The sequence below is a fragment of the Salvelinus alpinus genome, chromosome 12 (genome assembly GCF_045679555.1).
Source record: "Salvelinus alpinus chromosome 12, SLU_Salpinus.1, whole genome shotgun sequence".
Taxonomy (NCBI): domain Eukaryota; kingdom Metazoa; phylum Chordata; class Actinopteri; order Salmoniformes; family Salmonidae; genus Salvelinus; species Salvelinus alpinus.
The window spans coordinates 1,552,828-1,574,469 of record NC_092097.1 but is presented as its reverse complement, the minus strand read 5'-3'; the positions used below and the strand labels follow the sequence as shown (position 1 = coordinate 1,574,469).

At 43.7% G+C, this 21,642-nt stretch overlaps 1 long non-coding RNA gene across 2 annotated transcripts in view; it reads left to right on the top strand.

Moving 5' to 3' along the window:
• LOC139535351 (uncharacterized) overlaps positions 1 to 11,448 on the top strand; it is an 11,885-nt gene extending 437 nt beyond the window's left edge. Inside the window, exons 2-4 of one of the 2 annotated variants that reach the window (XR_011667102.1) lie at positions 7,119 to 7,417; positions 7,637 to 7,668; positions 7,819 to 11,448. This is a non-coding gene — a long non-coding RNA (uncharacterized lncRNA). Of the gene's footprint in view, positions 1 to 7,118 lie in introns of both variants that reach the window. The other variant, XR_011667101.1, reaches the window with a different exon arrangement.
• The last annotated feature ends 10,194 nt before the right edge of the window (positions 11,449 to 21,642 follow it).

Genomic DNA, 21,642 nt, shown 5'->3' with positions numbered 1-21,642 from the left:
GCAGCGGGGGGGGGCGGGGCTGTTGGCCAAGGTTGGAGTCGCCAGGAGGAAGGCATGGCCAGCCATTGAGAAATGCTTGTTGAAGTCTTCGATTATCACGGATTTATCGGTGGTGACCGTGTTACCTAGCCTCAGTGCAGTGGGCAGCTGGGAGGAGGTGCTCTTGTTCTCCATGGACTTTACAGTATCCCAGAACTTTTTGGAGTTAGAGCTACAGGATGCGAATTTCTGCTTGAAAAAGCTGGCCTTTGCTTTCCTGACTGACTGCGTGTATTGGTTCCTGACTTCCCTGAACAGTTGCATATCGCGGGGGCTCTTCGATGCTATTGCAGTTCGCCACAGGATGTTTTTGTGCTGGTCGAGGGCAGTCAGGTCTGGAGTGAACCAAGGGCTATATCTGTTCTTGGTTCTGCATTTTTTGAACGGAGCATGCTTGTCTAATATGGTGAGGAAGTAACATTTAAAGAATGACCAGGCATCCTCAACTGACGGGATGAGGTCAATATCCTTCCAGGGTACCCGGGCCAGGTCGATTAGAAAGGCCTGCTCGCAGAAGTGTTTTAGGGAGCGTTTGACAGTGATGAGGGGTGGTCGTTTGACCGCGGACCCGTGGCGGATACAGGCAATGAGGCAGTGATCGTTGAGATCTTGATTGAAGACAGCAGAGGTGTATTTGGAGGGCAGGTTGGTCAGGATAATGTCTATTAGGGTGCCCATGTTTACGGATTTAGGGTTGTACCTGGTGGGTTCCTTGATGATTTGTGTGAGATTGAGGGCATCAAGCTTGGATTGTAGGACTGCCGGGGTGTTAAGCATATCCCAGTTTAGGTCACCTAACAGAACAAACTCTGAAGCTAGATGGGGAGCGATCAATTCACAGATGGTGTCCAGGGCACAGCTGGGAGCTGAGGGGGGTCGGTAGCAGGCGGCAACAGTGAGAGACTTATTTCTGGAGAGATTAATTTTTAAAATTAGAAGTTCGAACTGTTTGGGCATAGACCTGGAAAGTATGACAGAACTTTGCAGGCTATCTCTGCAGTAGATTGCAACTCCTCCCCCTTTGGCAGTTCTATCTTGACGGAAAGTGTTATAGTTGGGTATGGAAATCTCAGAATTTTTGGTGGCCTTCCTAAGCCAGGATTCGGACACGGCAAGGACATCAGGATTGGCAGAGTGTGCTAAAGCGGTGAGTAAGGCAAACTTAGGGAGGAGGCTTCTGATGTTGACATGCATGAGGCCAAGGCTTTTTCGATCGCAGAAGTCAACAAATGAGGGTGACTGGGGACATGCAGGGCCTGGGTTTACCTCCACATCACCCGAGGAACAGAGGAGTAGTAGGATGAGGGTGCGGCTAAAGGCTATCAAAACTGGTCGCCTAGAGCGTTGGGGACAAAGAATAAAAGGAGCAGATTTATGGGCGTGGTAGAATAGATTCTGGGCATAATGTGCAGACAGGGGTATGGAGGGGCGCGGGTACAGCGGAGGCAAGCCCAGGCACTGGGTGATGATAAGAGAGGTTGTATCTCTGGACATGCTGGTCTCAATGGGTGAGGTCACCGCATGTGTGGGGGGTGGGACAAAGGGGGTATCAGAGGTACGGAGAGTGGAACTACAGGGTCCATTGCAAACCAAAACAATGATAATGAAAACTAGCCTGAACAACAGTATGCAAGGCATATTGATATTTGAGAGAGACATACAATAAGGCATAAAGTGATTGCAGGTCTTGATTGGGAGAGCTAGCTAAAACAACAGGTAAGATAACAGCAGCAATAACAGGGTGCTAGTCTAACACAGCAATAACAGGTAAAAATGGCGACGACTAGGCAGAGAGGGTCGGATTAACTACACACAGATCCTGAGTTAAAGCACAGAGCCGACAGATAAAACACAAATAAACAGAATGGAGTACCGTGAATTAATGGACAGTCAAGCATGCATCAGCTATGTAGCCAAGTGATCATAGTGTCCAGGGGGCAGCCGTAGATGGAGCAGAGGAGGCCTCCACTAAGCTAGCACGCGGCGTTTAAAGTTAGTAGCCCGGGGGGTGGTCTGCTCAGACGGAGGGGGTCTGCTCAGACGTGGTTGTGTCGACAGAGAATCCAAGCCAGATGGCGATGGCGAAAGAGAGGTTGTGAATTGTAGAATTGTGTTTGCTAACTGGTGCTAGCTTCGTGGCAGTGGCGCTAGCTGCGCTAGCCGCAAGCTAGCTGTGAGGATCAGAAGCAGTGGCTCAGGGATTACGGCAGGAATCCGGCGTTGTTGTCGAGAGACAGTCCGATGCTGGTAAATTGGTGAGTAATATCCAGGCTAATAACAGGGCTGGTGTCTGTGCAGAAGGTAAAAGCTACTAGCAGCGGCAAAAAAAAATGGCTAAATTAGCTTGTAGCTGGTATTGTAGCCCAAGAATTCGCTGGTAGACCTCTTCAGCTAGCCGGCAGATGGGCCTAGCTCGAGGCTAGCTCAAGGCTAACTGGTGCTTGCTTCGGGACAGAGGTGTTAGCCAGTAGTAGCCACTCGGTTGCAGCTAGCTAGCTGTGATGATACGGTGTAATTGTCCAGAGCTTGCGTCAGGAATCCGGTGATGTGGTAGAGAAAAAGCAGTCCTATATGCTCTGGGTTGATATCGCGCTTGCAGCTAGCCGGCAGATGGGCCTAGCTCGAGGCTAGCTCAAGGCTAACTGGTGCTTGCTTCGGGACAGAGGTGTTAGCCAGTAGTAGCCACTCGGTTGCAGCTAGCTAGCTGTGATGATACGGTGTAATTGTCCAGAGCTTGCGTCAGGAATCCGGTGATGTGGTAGAGAAAAAGCAGTCCTATATGCTCTGGGTTGATATCGCGCTTGCAGACTGGCAGGTATTGGCCCGGTATTGAAGCTGGCTGTGTCCGAGTTGAGGGTGAAGACCGCAGCAGTGGCTAACTGACTACTAGCTAGTAGCTAGTTATCTGGCTAGCTTCTGCTTGGGGTTACGGTTCTAAAGTATAAAAAAAAATAGCAGGTCCGTACCACATTGGGTGAGGCGGAATGTAGGAATGTATATTCAGTTCCTAGATGGAAAGTGAAATTAAAATATATACGAAATGTATACGAAAAATACGAAGACTATTTACTATTTACTATTTACACGCGACAGGACAATACAGGACAATACAAACACACGTCCGACTGCTACGCCATCTTGGATTCCAAGATATACTTAAGTATCAAAAGTAAATGTACTACCTGAAATATACTTAAGTATAAATCAGTTCAAATGCCTCTTGATAAGTGTGTGAATTGGACCGTTTTCCTGTCCTGCTAAGCATTTGAAATGTAGTAAGTACTTTTGGGTGTCAGGGAAAATGTATGGAATAAAAAGTACATTATTTTCTTTAGAACTGTAGTGAAATACATGTAAAAGTTGTCAAATATAAATAGTAAAGTACAGATACTAAAAAAAAACGACTTAATTAAGTAGTACTTTAAATTATTTTTACTGAAGTAGTTTACACCACTGCCACTACTCCAATAAGCATACGTGAATTGTATCGTTTTCTGACATCTGTATACAAGAGGCATTGCTGGAGCTGTGTGATAAAGTAAGCCCTGTTTGCTAGATGCTGACAAGCTATTTTGGTTAGGTAAAAGATCTGTGGTTAGCTAGATGCTTTTGAAAATTTGCTAGATAACCACCAACTGTAGTTACGTGTACAATGCACGTTACCTTCCTTACAAGTAAAAAGAAAACCAGCGTAGGCTAGCATAATGACTGTTGTGACCTTATATTATTGACAAGTAAATTGTGAGCCAGCCAGCTAGTTATCGTTAGCTCACGGTTTGTTTAGTCGTGCTTTTTCATGTGGTGACATGCTAGCGAAAGTTAGCCAACCAGTGCAGAAATATAGCGATCTAAATATCACCTGGTGAGCTAGTTAGTTAGTCACCTTGGTTGGCTACATTCGCTAACGTTGCACCGTATTTCATCGTGGTAATCTGACTTTCCCAAGCAGTGACATGCTAGCGAATGTGCCTAATGTTAGCGATTAGCACTAACTAGCTATCGTTAAATATTCCTGCCCTGGTGGACTAGCTAACATGTCACCACCTGTGGGGTCTGGGGAAAAGTCTGACTACACTTACAATGAACTAACGCAACTAGTTAGCTAAATATCCCTGCCCTGGTGGGCTAAAATTAGTTAGTGTAGCACATGGGGATGTATGAAACTTACTCATCAGCCTTAAGTGTCCCGCTTGCGCCACCTCATTAGCTAGCTTTTAAGGTTTTGCGATCGGTTAAGACGCTTGAGGGCGGTCTCGTGTGTTTGAGGCAGAGGTCCCGAGTTCGCGGCAGGTATGGACTGAATCGGGAGGAAGTTGTACCCGCTAAGCAAGCTGAGTGACGTCCTTTACACAAGCATGTCACCACGTGGAAAAATGTGATTACACAAACGGTGAACTAACATTAACTAGCTGGCTAGCTCACAAAGTACTTGTTTCCACCTCAATGTTTCCACATACAAAACACAAACGGTTTTGCTCCACAAGTGCATCTGTTGTACATGACTAATCAAATGACCTGGAAGTCATTTATACATGTCAGCAGGGATGGAAATTAAGCTAGCCCGAGGCTAGTAATTTTCAGACTGGACTAGTAGACTAGTAATGTGCTAGCATGACACAGCAGTAAAATGGTTAGTAGAAAATGTGCCAAACTAGCCTGACATAGCAGTGAAATTTTGCCTATTCAAACATCGCATGCCACAGATTTAGGACCTGACTGTTACCCAGGCTAGTAGAAATTGTGGTCTGCTGGCCAGTGCACAAAATCCTTATGTTCAATCCCTGCATGTCAGTCCCTTTCAGATGATCGCAGTTTATCACTGTTGGTCCTCACGGCTGAGGGTTTTAACTTTTCTCTTGAGAATTAGAATCAGAATTACAGCCGTACAGTTAATCGCAATATATTACCTCTTCAGGCAAATAGTACCCTAGACTGTCCTGATCAGTGACAACACTCAGGTCAGCAGCTGCCATTTTCCAGCTCATCCGCCATGGCAGAAGAGGAAGATCCAGACTGTTGATTGGGGAAACAAGAACAAACAATGAGGCATGAGGATCGGGTGTTGAGGGATCACTTGTCACGTTGTCAAATGTGGGTTTGTGTTATGACAAGTAATGCGTTTTCGGTCCAGATAAAGATCAATCAATCATCAATCAAATGTATTTATAAAGCCCTTTTTACATCAGCCGATGTCACAAAGTGCTATACAGAAACACAGCCTAAAACCCCAAACAGTAAGCAATGCAGATGTAGAAGCACGGTGGCTAGGAAAAACTACCTAGAAAGAAACCTAGAGAGGAACCAGGCTCTGAGGGGTGGCCAATCCTCTTCTGGCTGTGCCGGGTGGAGAATATAACTGTACATGGTCAAGATATTCAAACGTTTATAGATGACCAGCAGGGTCAAATAAAAGTAATCACAGGGGTTGTAGAGGTGTAACAGAGGGTGCAACAGGTCAGCACCAGGAGTAAATGTCAGTTGGCTTTTCATAGCCGAGCATTCAGAGTTCGAAACAGCAGTTGTGGTAGAGAGAGAGAGAGAGTCGAAAACAGAAGGTCCAGGACAAGGTAGCACATCCGGTGAACAGGTCAGGGTTCCATAGCCGCAGGCAGAACAGTTGAAACTGGAGCAGCAGCACGACCAGGTGGACTGGGGACAGCAAGGAGTCATCAGGCCAGGTCATCCTGAGGCATGGTCCCAGGTCCTCCGGGAGGGAGAGAGAGAGAATTAGAGGGAGCATACTTAAATTCACACAGGACACCGGATAAGACAGGAGAATTACACCAGATATAACAGACTGACCCTAGCCCCCCGACACAAACTATTGCAATATAGATACTGGAGGCTGAGACAGGGGGGATCGGGAGACAATGTGGCCCCGTCCAACAATACTCCCGGACAGGGCCAAACAGGCAGGATATGACCCCACCCACTTTGCCAAAGCACAGCCCCCACACCACTAGAGGGATATCTGCAAACCACCAACTTTTTTTTATTTCACCTTCATTTAACCAGGTAAGCTAGTTGAGAACAAGTTCTCATTTACAACTGCGACCTGGCCAAGATAAAGCAAAGCAGTGCGACAGAAACAACAACACAGAGTTACATGAAATAAACAAGCGTAGAGTCAATAACACAATAGGGGAAAAAAGAAAGTCTATATACAGTGTGTGCAAATGGCATGAGGAGGTATGGCAATAAATAGGCCATAGTAGCAAAGTAATTACAATTTAGCAGATTAACACTGGAGTGATAGATGAGCAGATGATGATGAACAGATGATGGTGTGCAAAAGAGCAGCAAAGTAAATAAAAACAATATGGGGATGAGGTAGGTAGATTGGGTGGGCTATTTACAGATGAACTATGTACAGCTGCAGCGATCGGTTAGCTGCTCAGATAGCTGATGTTTAAAGTTATTGAGGGAAATGTAAGTCTCCAGCTTCAGCGATTTTTGCAATTCGTTCCAGTCACTGGCAGCAGAGAACTGGAAGGAAAGGTGGCCAAAGGAGGTGTTGGCTTTGGGGATGACCAGTGAGATATACCTGCTGGAGCGCGTGCTACGGGTGGGTGTTGTTATCGTGACCAGTGAGCTGAGATAAGGCGGAGCTTTACCTAGCATAGACTTGTAGATGACCTGGAGCCAGTGGGTCTGGCGACGAATATGTAGCGAGGGCCAGCCAACTAGAGCATACAGGTCGCAGTGGTGGGTGGTACTACCCTGAGACAAGACTGAGTATAGCCCACAAAGTTCCCCCACACGGCACAAACCTGAGGGGGCGCCAACCCGGACAGGAAGATCACGTCAGTGACTCAACCCACTTAAGTGACGCACCCTTCCTAGGGACGGCATGGAAGAGCACTAGTAAGCCAGTGACTCAGCCCCCGTAATAAGGTCAGATGCAGAGATTCCCAGTGGAGAGAGGGGAACCGGCCAGGCAGAAACTGCAAGGGCGGTTCGTCGCTCCAGTGCCTTTCCGTTCACCTTCGCTGAAGAGATGAGTCTTTATTAAAGACTTAAAGATGATGATACAGCATTGAAAAAGACCTACCACTGACCAAATGTCTCTTTGTTTTCAGGTCCAACAGGAGTGCATCTCTCAGACCATTCGGTGCATGGACATCCTGTGCCAGTGTGATCTGAACGCGAGGACTACAACACCTCGAGCCTGTGAACAGACAGGTCAGTAACTCATCAAATTTGATACAATATTGTGCAAAACATTTAATTTGTAGATGCTTTTCCCCATGTTTTAGACATAATGCTTGACATGTGGGACATCAGGCTTACCCCACTTTGAAACAGTGAATGATCAACGCCACCCTCAGCAAGGAGATCTACTGGAAGTGATGTACTCTCCCTCTCTCTCACTCTGGGGGTAAGACACAATTTAAACATCAAGGATATACATTCCCACTGTGCCCAGGATAAAATGCTATGTGAATTGTGTTGTACTACTGAATGAAACTGAGGAGATGCACTCAGACCAGACTTTGTGATTGGCTGCTTTGAACAAAACTTGAATTTAATATAGCCTACTGTAGGAGCCTATTGTTTGTGTATGATTCATTGTTCACTTGTTTTTCAACAATGTCAGGTACAGACAGGGATGATTGGGACCTACAGCAAGTAAGACAGATATCAATTCCCACTGTGCCCATTCCAAAGTTAACTAAATTCCATTAGTTGGCTGCTTTGACCAAAACTTGTATGTAATATAACCTATTCTGGGAGCCTAGTGTGTGTGTATGAACTATGTGGAATATTTTTGGACATTAGGCTTCCCTGAAATCCGGTACTGACAGGAGGTCCACACAACGAAGAAGCAGGTGTCCCTTCCAGTGATGTGGAGATGACCTTGGACCTAGTGCCAGTAAGGATGGTCTTGACGGAGGCGGTAAGACCCTCCTGCCTTGATATAGAAATCCTTCGACTTCACTGCCTCTTCAATTTATTTATTTTATTATTTATTTAACTAGACAAGTCACTAATTCTTATTTACTGTGACACAAAGCCCTGACTCCTGCACATCAATACCTGTAGCCATTTTGGATGCCTTGATGCTTTCCTCTTCGTTATCTGTGCCTCACTTTACAGACTACACCCTATCCAACAACTGTGATCTGAGGACTCTTTTTTAGCAGCAATGGAGTAACACACTTGGCCCTAACCACTGCTCCAGAATTGCTGACCATTAACCTCCCTCTCCTCATGGTGTGCCAGTTGCGGTTGGTGCGCTGTCCAACTGTTGCCTCCTGTATAGCCTCCTGCTGCTCCCTCAACAGTGCCATGTCAGAATGCCTGCATGCCCCAGGTGCCCTTGTTTTTAACAATTTCTGGTACAGACAGGGAGGGTAGCGGTTGTTCTGGCTCAGGTTCAAGGAGACATGGCATTCCACTGAACCTGCCCCGGAGACGGTTCCTTAGCCACTGAAGATCCTCCTCTGTGGACTCTCGGGACAGAGGGTTGTAGTCTTCGGCCGTGTACAGGTCATCCACTGATGCCACTTGGTTGGGCACGGCTGGCTTCCTCCACTCGCATTCCACATCCGCACAGCTTATATTGTGAACCGTCAAAATAGGCTGCATGGCTACACACGGAAATGCATCCGTGGAGCTCATGTGGTAGAGAGAATCCTCTGGTCACCTATAGAGACCTACCAAGAGGAAGGATGTTAAGTGCCACATGCCTTTCAATGCATTATTTTGAACACCTTGAAATGCATTTGTTGTAAGAAATGTGCTGTATAATTAAAGTTTGATTTGATTGATTACATTATAGCTGTAGAATATTTAATGAACTGGACAAGTGCAGTTTTTCCATAAACTTTTAATTGATAACTTTGGATTTTATCTTATCAATCATATAGTGGGAAAGATCCTATAAATCAAGACTGTGGATGCATGTACCACCCCGAATAAATAAATACTGTGCCTTTGAATATTTTTCTCTGCTACAGGCTGGATGTCTAAACAAAGTTCATTCAGAATATTGATAGATTTTCTCATTAATGACAACATTCTAGAACTGAGTTATCACTCATCTAAGTCTAGAATTCGGGTTAATCTGGTTATATGATTGATTAGGTGTCTCTTTCCTTGTAGAATGTTGACAGCTGTATAGAACACATTGTATTGCTAAGATGCTTAAACTTAACTTATTAGTTACACTCACCAACACAGGATAAACTTTATCCCTCATGCTGGCCCTGACCAAACCAGTAAGTTGCATCTCACTATAGCTGCACCGCTCCACATCGCCAGATTTACAGTATAGTGGTCTTCACCCCTTTTAATGCTCTTATGCTCATCCTTGAAAAACGCCATAAAGGCTGACATGGACACCAAAGTCGACATACTGTACAAACAATTATCTAGGCTAAGTTATACAAAAAAATAATAATATACTGCTCTGCTAACTAGCTAGCTAAAGATTAGTCCATGGCTAGCTAAGACAGAGAAAGGGGACGGAAGAAGTTCAACACTTTATTCAAATAATTTCAATACAGCACAGATTCATCATGGATTGGGCACAGGTCTCTGATCGTACTGGTGAACGGTTGCTGACAGAGTCGGCTAGAGTTGATGTGCAGGAGCTCCCGACAGGAATTTGTAGTTTTGCTGAAGTCTTCTCTGTTGCTAATTAGCATTTCGTTTTTTTTGTGTAAATTGAGGCGTATATATTGATAAAACTCACCTTGTCCAAGAGAGAATTACATGGCTATCAAAACGTGACTCCAAGGTAAGCCTACACCAGACACATACTTTGTAAAAAAAGGTTAATTGTGGAAAAAAGATTGGAACCATTTCCGTGTTTGACCGCAAGGTGTTATGGTTATTATGAAGCGTCCACTGTGCCGCGCTATAGGCTATCACAGTATGCGTCATAAAAATGTAACCATAAATTGTTAACTTTGCCCATTTTGTACTTGACCTCTATAGATGCAGACCCGAAGACATTCAAGCAGCACTTTGAGAGCAAGCATCCCAAGTCTCCAATGGTCCCAGTACTGGTTGATGTACAGGCCTAAGTCAATCAAATTCAATCAAATCAAATGTATTTATAAAGCCCTTCTTACATCAGCTGATGTCACAAAGTGCTGTACAGAAACTCAGCCTAAAACCCCAAACAGCAAGTAATGCAGGTGTAGAAGCACGTGACCACACATTCAAATGGACCTACAGCTGGGGTAAGATTCTTCCGTCATTCACACACAGTAGACACAGTGTAAACCACCAAGTTGTCAACAAAAGGCTGTCCTCAATGCTTATGTTGTATTGTGTCGTGACTTTACGTTCATTAATCTGATGACTTATTTATCAAATCAATTAACTATGTTTAATTGTTACCTGATTTAAATGAATAATGTAACAATTACCTCATTAGGAATTTGGGGCAACAGGAGAGCGGTTGTTTAAAGAGTTACCATCTCCCGAATTAAACTCTGAAGGTCTTTACCTATCACATCCATATAACAGTCAACGTATTAATCATAACCTCTTATCATATCATCATTCTGAACAGTCGTAACCTCCTTGCAAAAAAACAGCCTTACTTATGATTCAGTACTTCACAATTTGGTTTATTTATTTACTAGCAAACTAAATGATAACACAGGATAAACATACACACTTAATACATTAGAAAAAGGTCCCTAGCGGACTGACACAACATATGGCGGCTTGTTACAAAGGAGATGGAGAGGGAGGGAGAGAGAAAGAGACACTTATCATTGAAACATTTTACGAACTACTTTCACAGTAATCATATACTTTCCACACGAAACGTCGCCCGTTTGGAGTAAGAAATCATGAATGTATTTACATGTCAATGTCTTCGTTCAAAGGAAAAGCAGAATAATCTGTGCTCTCTTGGATAGTAATAATAGTTCATATGGTGCTCTTTGATGTCCCAGTTTTGTGGCATTTATGAATAAATGTTTACTTAAATTCAGATGTTTATATGTTATGTATAAAAGGCAAATGTTAGATGCATTATTTACTATTTTGATTTCTTTACAACAATGTAATTGTTGGAGTTCAGGTGACTGAGTGACTAGGTGCATTCTTGTCAAATAAATATGCTTATTCATTCATGATGTTTGATACATTCTGCAATGAGTTAATCTGGCTTTGAATCTGCAACAGAACATGTCAACAAGTTAGGTCTGAATTGATGTAATACAGCAGTGCATTCTGACACAATGAATTGAACCTTGTTCAAATAGTTGGCAGAAATTATAAGGTATTAAATAAAGATCTCCACTGGCTGAAGGAGAAGAGGATCTGGTAAAATAAGAGTATGTTGCCTATCATTGTAGGTAGTAAGCTAGCTATATTTGTATTTGTATTAATTATGGATCCCCATTAGCTGCTGCCAAAACAGCAGCTAATCTTCCTGGGGTCCAGCAAAATTAAGACAGTTTATACAATTTTTAAAACAATACAATACATTCACAGATTTCACAACACACTGTGTGCCCTCAGGCACCACTACCACATATCTACAGTACTAAATCAATGTGTATGTATAGTGCGTATATAGCTTCTTTGCAAAAAACGATCCTAGTATTCGTGGAACATTATAAATATCTGACTGCTACTAGAATAGTATTCTGTACAAGACAAAACCAAATGGATAAATAAAACAACCAATTTTTTGTTAAATAAAATATGTAACAGTAAATTAAAATGTTCAATATATCTTTCGATTTGGATCAAGGTAGCTAATGGCTAGCTAGCCGACAGCAAAGGTTTCAGTTAGAGATGACCTGCAGGAGCTTGCAGGGATTTGTAGTCTTGCATAATGTTTACTTTGATGCTAATTAACATTTTCGAATCTGTGAGTAAATAGAGATGAATATATTGATAAGTCACCTTTTTCCCCGAGAGATTTGCATGGCTATCAAAACGTCACGCCAGGGTAAGCCAAAAATAAACACAACCCGTATTAGACGTATTTTAAAAAAGAAAGAAAAAAAAAAGAAAATCCACAATGGATAAAACAAATGCTGGAAAAACAATTGGAACCATTTCCGTTTTGACCGCTAGGTTTTATGGGTATTATGACGCATCCACCGTGGGGCTCAATTCTAGGGGTGTGCCGATCTCGTCGTACTCGTATTCTTAATGATATTCGTTTTATAAAACTTGATAATCATAATCAGATTTACTCGTGATTGGAAAACCCGAAAGTGCGCTTTCAATGCCTGGTAAAGCCTATACTTTAAGTGTGCATTACTGCGCTATCACTCAGATTGTATCTTGATGTTCCTTCACTCATTCACACACATTGTTCAAAGCTAAATGACCCCGACAGATGAAAATGCACATAATGGCTATTTACGTACTCAGTCCTATTCAATTATAAACAAATTAGGCTAATAAATACCCTAATGAATCACTGGTTACTACTGCCTGCATTTATTCCAGACAGATTTAGATTAAGGTAGGCTAATTCGTTTGCCCCATATATTGTTTCACTTTAGAGAAGATAAAAACTTTTCTCTCTCGACACTTATGCCACAACATTTGTTAAATAACATTTGTAATTTTATTTTCTAATGATCTGTCGCTCTGTAAACATGCCTGGATGAGAATAAATAATAATAGAAAGAAGAATTGTCTTGGATCACAACATAATTTTCAGCAATGGAAAAATTTCACAGACAGACTGATTGATTGATTGAATTTATTTGACAATTTGTAAAATAAACTCAGTAAAAAAGAAACATCCCTTTTTCAGGACCCTGTCTTTCAAAGATAATGCGTAAAAATCCAAATAACTTCACAGATCTTCATTGTAAAGGGTTTAAACACTGTTTCCCATGCTTGAATGAACATGCACCTGTGGAACGGTCGTTAAGACACTAACAGCTTACAGACGGTAGGCAATAAAGGTCACAGTTATGAACACTTAGGACACTAGAGGCCTTTCTACTGACTCTGAAAAACACCAAAAGAAAGATGCCCAGGGTCCCTGCTCATCTACGTGAACGTGCCTTAGGCATGCTGCAAGGAGGCATGAGGACTGCAGATGAGGCCAGGGCAATAAATTGCAATGTCTGTACTGTGAGACTCCTAAGACAGCGCTACAGGGAGACAGGACACACAACTGATCGTCCTCGCAGTGGCAGATCACGTGTAACAACACCTGCACAGGATCGGTACATCTGAACATCACACCTGCGGGACAGGTACAGGATGGCAACAACAACTGCCTGAGTTACACCAGGAACGCACAATCCCTCCATCAGTGCTCATACTGTCTGCAATAGGCTGAGAGAGGTTGGACTGAGGGCTTGTAGGCCTGTTGTAAGGCAGGTCCTCACCAGACATCACCGGCAACAACGTCGCCTATGGGCACAAACCCACCGTTGCTGGACCAGACAGGACTGGCAAAAAGTGCTCTTCACTGACGAGTCACGGTTTTGTCTCACCAGGGGTGATGGTCGGATTCGCATTTATCGTCAAAGGAATGAGCGTTACACCGAGGCCTGTACTCTGGAGCGGGATCGATTTGGAGGTGGAGGGTCCGTCTTGGTCTGGGGCGGTGTGTCACAGCATAATCGGACTGAGCTTGTTGTCATTGCAGGCAATCTCAACGCTTTGCGTTACAGGGAAGACATCCTCCTCCCTCATGTGGTACCCTTCCTGCAGGCTCATCCTGACATGACAATGCCACCAGCCATACTGCTCGTTCTGTGTGTGATTTCCTGCAAGACAGGAATGTCAGTGTTCTGCCATGGCAGAGCCCGGATCTCAATCCCATTGAGCATGTCTGGGACCTGTTGGATTGGAGGGTGAGGCCTAGGGCCATTCCCCTCAGAAATGTTCGGGAACTTGCATTTGCCTTGGTGGAAGAGTGGGGTAATATCTCACAGCAATAACTGGCAAATCTGGTGCTGTCCATGAGGAGGAGATGCACTGCAGTGCTTAATGCAGCTGGTGGCCACACCAGATACTAACAGTTACTTTTGATTTTGACCCCCTCCTTTGTTCAGGAACAAATTATTCAATTTCTGTTAGTCACATGTCTGTGGAACTTGTTCAGTTTATGTCTGTTGTTGAATCTCGTTATGTTCATACAAATATTTACTCATGTTAAGTTTGCTGAAAATAAACGCAGTTGACAGTGAGAGGACATTTCATACATAAGGGGGCTCCAGCAGGTGACATCCCAACATACAATTAAAGAAAATCTTCAAGGACAACACAATAAAGCTTAACAGCTTATTTCCATTATGGTCCTGTCAAATAGGGCAGGGGGAAGTGTTAATGCAACAAGGTTAGTCGGCAATTGTAATGGCAACAGACAACGACAGACTAAATTGTTGTTTGTTTCATAACATGAGATAATTAGTACAATTTCCTTTCCTCATAAACAACTATGGACAGGTACATCTCCCTTGTCTCACATACCCTAAATATATAAAACAATCAATCCCTAATATATAGAAGACAATCACAATTTAATAAACAAACAACAGGTAGCAGAAGGCAGACCATAAGCTATCCCAGGCATTTCCTTCTCAGCCACGTACTATAATCTTTTGAGACGTACTACTATTTAGCAATTTTTTCAATGAGAACTTGAAACTACCTTCAAATTATTTCAAAAGACTATTGCAAAGAATGGCAGATGAGTATGAAAAAGTTTATTTCCCCATACCAGTTTCTCTCCTTCTCGTGGAATAGTTATGGTTGTCCCTTAATAATTTAAAGACAAAGTAGGCCTACAAAACAATACTAAGTAGGCAGACAAAAACAACCATACTGAATGGCCTCAGCAAGGTCAACAAAAAATAACTAGATTGAACAACAAAGACTAGCTATAGATTCTGATTCATACATGATGTTTGGAGAAGGGTGAGACTTGTGCCCTGAGACGAGTGACTGAGAGTGAGTGAGTGAAAAGGCAGCGCGTGTCTGTCTGGGGAAATGAGAGCAGACGGAGAGTGGCTTGTTCTAATCCAATCATTGCAGCAGGTTCAACGGATACTCCACCAGTTTCTTTTCAGACAGAAGAACTAGCCAATAGTTGTTTGGAGCACACAGTGCTTCACACTGTTTGAGTGAAAGAGAGATACGTGCTGGCAGCTACATTTTTTATATTCTTTCCCGATTTGCGGATAATTACAAAAAATACTAATGTCATCATCTTATTCGGAAAATTCTCCAAATCCGTTATGATACTTGTTTTGTCTTAAGTACTCTGCATACCCCTACTCAATTCCCCCTAGTTACGCCCATTTTTTTGGCAGAAACTAGCTACCACTCATCTGTTGCAAAGTTGTTCTACTACACTCAGTGCATATTATAAAAAATGTCAGGTTTGAAGATAATCACTATTTAGCTAAAGTTTGTGATGTGAAACTGAGGCTTTCTGAAGCCTTTGGGGCTTTCACCAAATTGTGCCGGAAAATAGTTAATTACTCAGAGCTTTTAATACAATTCACATTAGTGACACCTGCTGGTCAGCAATGAAAAGCAATGTATGATGTTTATATGTAAGTGTAGAAAAGGCTTTAATTTTTCCTCACACTTTTTAGTTAACTGTTCCTTTAATTGCACTTTTAGTTAACGGTCCCACCAAGACACTCTGGACCCAAACTGCTACAGACCTGTATCTATCCTACCCTGCCTTTCCAAGGTCTTCGAAAGCCAAGTCAACAAACATATTACTGACCATTTCAAATCCCACCGTACCTTCTCCGCTATGCAATCTGGTTTCAGAGCTGGTCATGGGTGCACCTCAGCCACGCTCAAGGTCCTAAACGATATCATAACCGCCATCGATAAAAGACAATACTGTGCAGCCGTATTCATCGACCTGGTCAAAGCTTTCAACTCTGTCAATCACCACGTTCTTATCGGCAGACTCAACAGCCTTGGTTTCTCAAATGACTGCCTCGCCTGGTTCACCAACTACTTCTCTGATAGAGTTCAGCGTGTCAAATCGGAGGGCCTGAAGTCCGGACCTCTGGCAGTCTCTGTGGGGGTGCCACAGGGTTCAATTCTCGGGCCGACTCTCTTCTCTTTATACATCAATGATGTCGCTCTTGCTGCTGGTGATTCTCTGATCCACCTCTACGCAGACGACACCATTCTGTATACTTCTGGCCCTTCTTTGGACACTGTGTTAAAACTAACCTCCAGACGAGCTTCAATGCCATACAACTCTCCTTCCGTGGCCTCCAACTGCTCTTAAATGCTAGTAAAACTAAATGCATGCTCTTCAACTGATCGCTGCCCGCAACTGCACGCCCATCCGGCATCACTACTCTGGACGGTTCTGATTTAGAATATGTGGACAACTACAAATACCTAGGTGTCTGGTTAGACTGTAAACTCTGCTTCCAGACTCACATTAAGCATCTCAAAATTAAATCTAGAATCGGCTTCCTATTTCGCAACAAAGCATCCTTCACTCATGCTGCAAAACATACCCTCGTAAAACTGACTATCCTCTGATCCTCGACTTTGGCGATGTCATTTACAAAATAGCCTCCAACACTCTACTCAACAAATTGGATGCAGTCTATCACAGTGCCATCCGTTTTGTCACCAAAGCCCCATATACTACCCACCACTGCGACCTGTATGCTCTCGTTGGCTGGCCCTCGCTTCATACTCGTCGCCAAACCCACTGGTTCCAGGTCATCTACAAGTCTTTGCTAGGTAAAGTCCCGCCTTATCTCAGCTCCCTAGTCACCATAGCAGCACCCACTCGTAGCATGCGCTCCAGCAGGTATCACTGGTCACCCCCAAAGCCAATTCATCCTTTGGCCACCTTTCCTTCCAGTTCTCTGCTGCCAATGACTGGAACGAACTGCAAAAATCACTGAAGCTGGAGACTCATATCTCCCTCACTAACTTTAAGCACCAGCTGTCAGAGCAGCTCACAAATCACTGCACCTGTACATAGCTCATCTGCAAATAGCCCATCCAACTACCTCATCCCCATACTATATTTATTTATTAATTTTGCTCCTTTGCACCCCAGTATCTCTACTTGCACATTCATCTTCTGCACATCTATCTCTCCAGTATTTAATTGCTATATTGTAATTACTTCGCCACTATGGCCTATGTATTGCCTTACCTCCCTTATCTTACCTCATTTTCACACACTGTATATAGACTTTTTCTACTGTATTATTGACTGTATGTTTGTTTATTTCATGTGTAACTGTTGTTGTATGTGTCGAACTGCTTTGCTTGATCTTGGCCAGGTTGCAGTTGTAAATGAGAACTTGTTCAACTAGCCTACCTGATTAAATAAAGGTGAAATAAATAAAAAATTGCAGGCGCCATAGAGATGTTTGTTAAATACCTGAGTTCCTTTGTCCTTTAGTTCAATGCCAAACAACCCATGCAGTTGTGAAGAACTCTCCCGCATGTGTCCCTTTATTTCTGTTATCTGTGCGTCACAGTATCCAATGTGAGTAACCCAAAATATTGTTTCTATTTTACTTTCTTTTTGTGTATAGATGCGCATTTGAAGATTTGCTGCTGTATAATTAGCGGTAGGATGTTAAGTTGTTGCCATGTGGATATGTATAGGAATTTTTGCATATGTATTGAAATGATCTGATTTATCCATTTATGATGAAATATGTATTAGGAGGAATTATGTTATTTCAATTATTATTGTTTGATGTAAAATATCCTAATGCAAATATATTTTGCTTCTGTTTATTATTTTTAGCACACACTTATGGAATTGAAATGGATAATTGAAAGGATCAAATAAATGGCAGCTGCAACTCTCTCTATATCCTCTAACTGTATCAGCTCCTACGTGTGAATTCAAAATAGGCAACCTGCCATAACAAGTGGTCCTTCAAGCCGGATATGGAGTGGGACACGGACCTCTATTCCTCCACCCCTCAACTACACTATTCAAGCTATTCTCCACACTATTCATCAAATCTCCATGGCACAGCGGTTAGTCACGAGTCTTCGTAGACTACAATCAGTTACTATAGCAGGTTTGCACATTCCATCATGCTTCCCTATTTTGCTGTGAATCCCTTTTTTTTGCAACCAAAAACTGAATATATGGTATTATTTAGGATGCTTAAGACAGAATATTATAGTTTACTCAGGGGTACAGGTACCGAGTCAATGTGCGGGAGTAGTCAAGGTTAGTCAAGGTAATATGTACATGTAGGTAGGGGTAAAGTGATTATACATAGATAATAAACAGCGAGTAGCATCAGCGTAGAAAAAACGAGGGGTCAATGTAAATAGTCCAGGTAGCCATTTGATTAACTGTTCAATAGTCTTATGGCATGGGGATAGAAGCTGTTAAGGAACCTTTTGGACCTAGACTTGGCGCTCCGGTATCGGTTGCCGTGCGGTAGCAGAGAGAAGAGTCTATGACTAGGGTGGCTGGAGTCTTTGACAATTAGGTACAGGTACGGGTTGAAAATGTCAGTGAAGACATTTGCCAGATGGTCAGTGCATGCTCTGAGTATACGTTCTGGTAATCCGTCTGGCCTTGCGGCCTACTGAATGTTGACCTGTTTAAAGGTCTTACCTACATTGGCTACGGAGAGTGTGATCACACAGTCGTCCGCAACAGCTGGTGGTCCCATGCATGCTTCAGTGTTGCTTGCCTCGAAGCACGAATAGAAGTAATTTAGCTTGTCTGGTAGGCTTGTGCCACTGGGCAGCTGGTGGCTGGGCTTCCCTTTGTAGTCCGTAATAGTTTGCAAGCCCTGCTACATCCGACGAGCGTCAGAGCCGGTGTAGTAGTCCTGTCTTGATGCTTTGCTTGTTTGATGGTTCGTCTGAGGGCATAGCGGGATTTCTTATAAATGTCCGGGCTTCTTGGAAGTGGGAGCTCTACCCTTTAGCTCAGTAAGGATGCTGCCAGTAATCCATGGCTTCTGGTTGGGGTATGTACTTACGGTCACTGTGGGGACGACGTCATCAATGCACTTATTGATGAAGCCGGTGACTGATGTCATATACTCCTCAATGTCATTTGATGAATCCCAGAACATATTCCAATCTGTGCTTGCAAAACAGTCCTGTAGCTTAGCATCTGCGTCATCTGACCACTTCCGTATTGAGCGAGTCACTGGTACTTCCTGCTTTGGTTTTGCTTGTAAGCAGGATGTAGGAGGATAGAATTCTGGTCAGATTTGCCAAATGGAGGGCGAGTGAGAGCTTTGTATGCGTCTCTCTGTGTGTAGTAAAGGTGGTCTAGAGTTTTTTTCCCCCTCTGGTTACACATATTACATGCTGGTAGAAATGAGATAAAATGGATTTAGGTTTTCCTGCCCCTGGTGTAGACGGAGGCGCTCACCTCCTTCTCGGCCCTCCTTAGGGTGGTCGAAAACGGCACGGAAGAGTTGGGTGAAGTGCTCATAGGACTGCACTTCTGGACCATCCCTCTCCCAGACGGCGTGCGCCCACTCCAGAGCCCGCCTGTCAGCACAGAGATCACCACGGAGACCTTGTCCCTCTCGGAGGCTGTCCCGGCATGATGGGCATGGTGGAGGTGAGCTGGGGTGCCATCAAACCACTTTGGGAGGGGCAGGTGGACGTTGCTGATAGGACCGGGTGATGTAGATGGTGGTGGGGTGGCTGGAACAACCACGGGGAGCTTGGAAGGTGGTGGTGTAGCCTGCAGCTGGCGTACGGTCCGGAGCACCTCATCCATGGCAGTCCCAAGGTGCTCCAGGCTTCGCTCCTATAACAAAGAGGTCGAGAAATCCTGCTGCTTACTGTTCTTTTGGTGTAGAGAGGAGTAGGCAGGAGGAAGTTGCAGGTTTAGAACTACTGAATTTATTAAAGCACTATACATATATATATATATAAAAGCGGGACGAAACCCAAAGTGCAAAATAATAAAGTACTCAGGAAATAGTAGGAGAGATTCCTCTCAGGAAAACAAGCAACATTTACAATGACCGACAAAGACAAATGACAGAGGTAGTGTATATATACAGTGATAGAGTGGGGATTGGAACCAGGTGTGTGTAATGATGACGAGACAAGTCCGGAGTTGATGAGTGAAGGGCGTTTGCCAGCATCAGGTTCGGCAGCAGCTAGAAGGCTATTCATTGTTTCATAACTTCATTGTGTGCATTGTTTGCTGTGTCTATAAATTCCCAATTACATACCAGTAGAATCCTACATTTACCGTTAATTCCCATAATTTCTAATCTGCAATGTTTGTTTGGTTATGGTAATTTCTGTTAATGCATTTAATATATTATTATTACTAGTCGTTTACCGTTCGTTCTCATTGTCGGGGTGGACATGTGTTTTGCAGAACTCACAACCTACACTACATTACCAAAAATATATGGACACCCCTTCAAATTAGTGTCAGTCACACCTGTTGCTGACAGGTGTATAAAATCGAGCACACAGCCATGCAATCTTCATAGACAAGCATTGGCAGTAGAATGGCCCATACTGAAAGGCTCAGTGACTTTCAACGTGGCACCGTCATAGAATGACACCTTTCCAGCAAGTCAGTTCGTCCAATTTCTGCCCTGCTAGAGCTGCCACGCTCAACTGTAAGTGCTGCTATTGTGAAGTGGGAACACCTAGGAGCAACAACAGCTCAGACGCGAAGTGGTAGGCCACACAAGCTCAAAAAACGGGACCGCCGAGTACTGAAGTGTAGCATGTAAAAATCGACTGTCCTCGGTTGCAACACTCACTACAGAGTTCCAAAATGCCTCTGGTAGCAACGTCAGCACAATAACTGTTCATTGGGAGCTTCATGAATTGAGTTTCCATGGCCGAGCAGCCACACACAAGCCAACGATCACCATGCGCAATACCAAGCGTCGGCTGGAGTGGTGTAAAAGCTCGCCGCCATTGGACTCAGGAGCAGTGGAAAAGGGTTCTTTGGAGTGATGAATCACACTTCACCATCTGGCAGTCCGATGAACGAATTTGGGTTTGGTGGATGCCAGGAGAACGCTACCTGCCCAATGCAAAGTGCCAAATGTAAAGTTTGGTGAAGGAGGAATAATGGTCAGGGGATGTTTTGAATGGTTCCGGCTAGGCCCCTTAGTTCCAGTGAAGGGAAGTCTTAACGCTACAGCATATAATAACATTCTAGACGATTCTGTGCTTCCAACTTTGTGGCAACAGTATGTGGAAGGCCCTTTCCTGTTCCAGCATGACAATGCCCCCGTGCACAAAGCGAGGTCCATACAGATATGGTTTGTCCAGATCAGTGTGGAAGAACTTGACTAGCCTGACCTCAACCCCAGTGAACACCTTTGGGATGAATTGGAACGCCGACTGCAAGCCAGGCCTAATCGCACAACATCAGAGCTCCACCTCACAAATCCTCATGGCTGAATGGAAGCAAATCCCCGCAGCAATATTCCACCATCTAGTGGAAAGCCTTCCCAGAAGAGTGGAGGCTGTTATAGCAGCAAAGGGGGGGACCAACTCCATATTAATGCCCATGATTTTGGACTGAGATGTTCGATGAGCAGGTCTCCACATACTTTTGGTCATGTAGTGTATGCTACACTTGTGAGAAACAAGTTTTTGTTTATTTCATTACATTTACGAGTTTTGTCAGTTTATTCATTGTCTTTTGTTTGAAACGCAATGTTG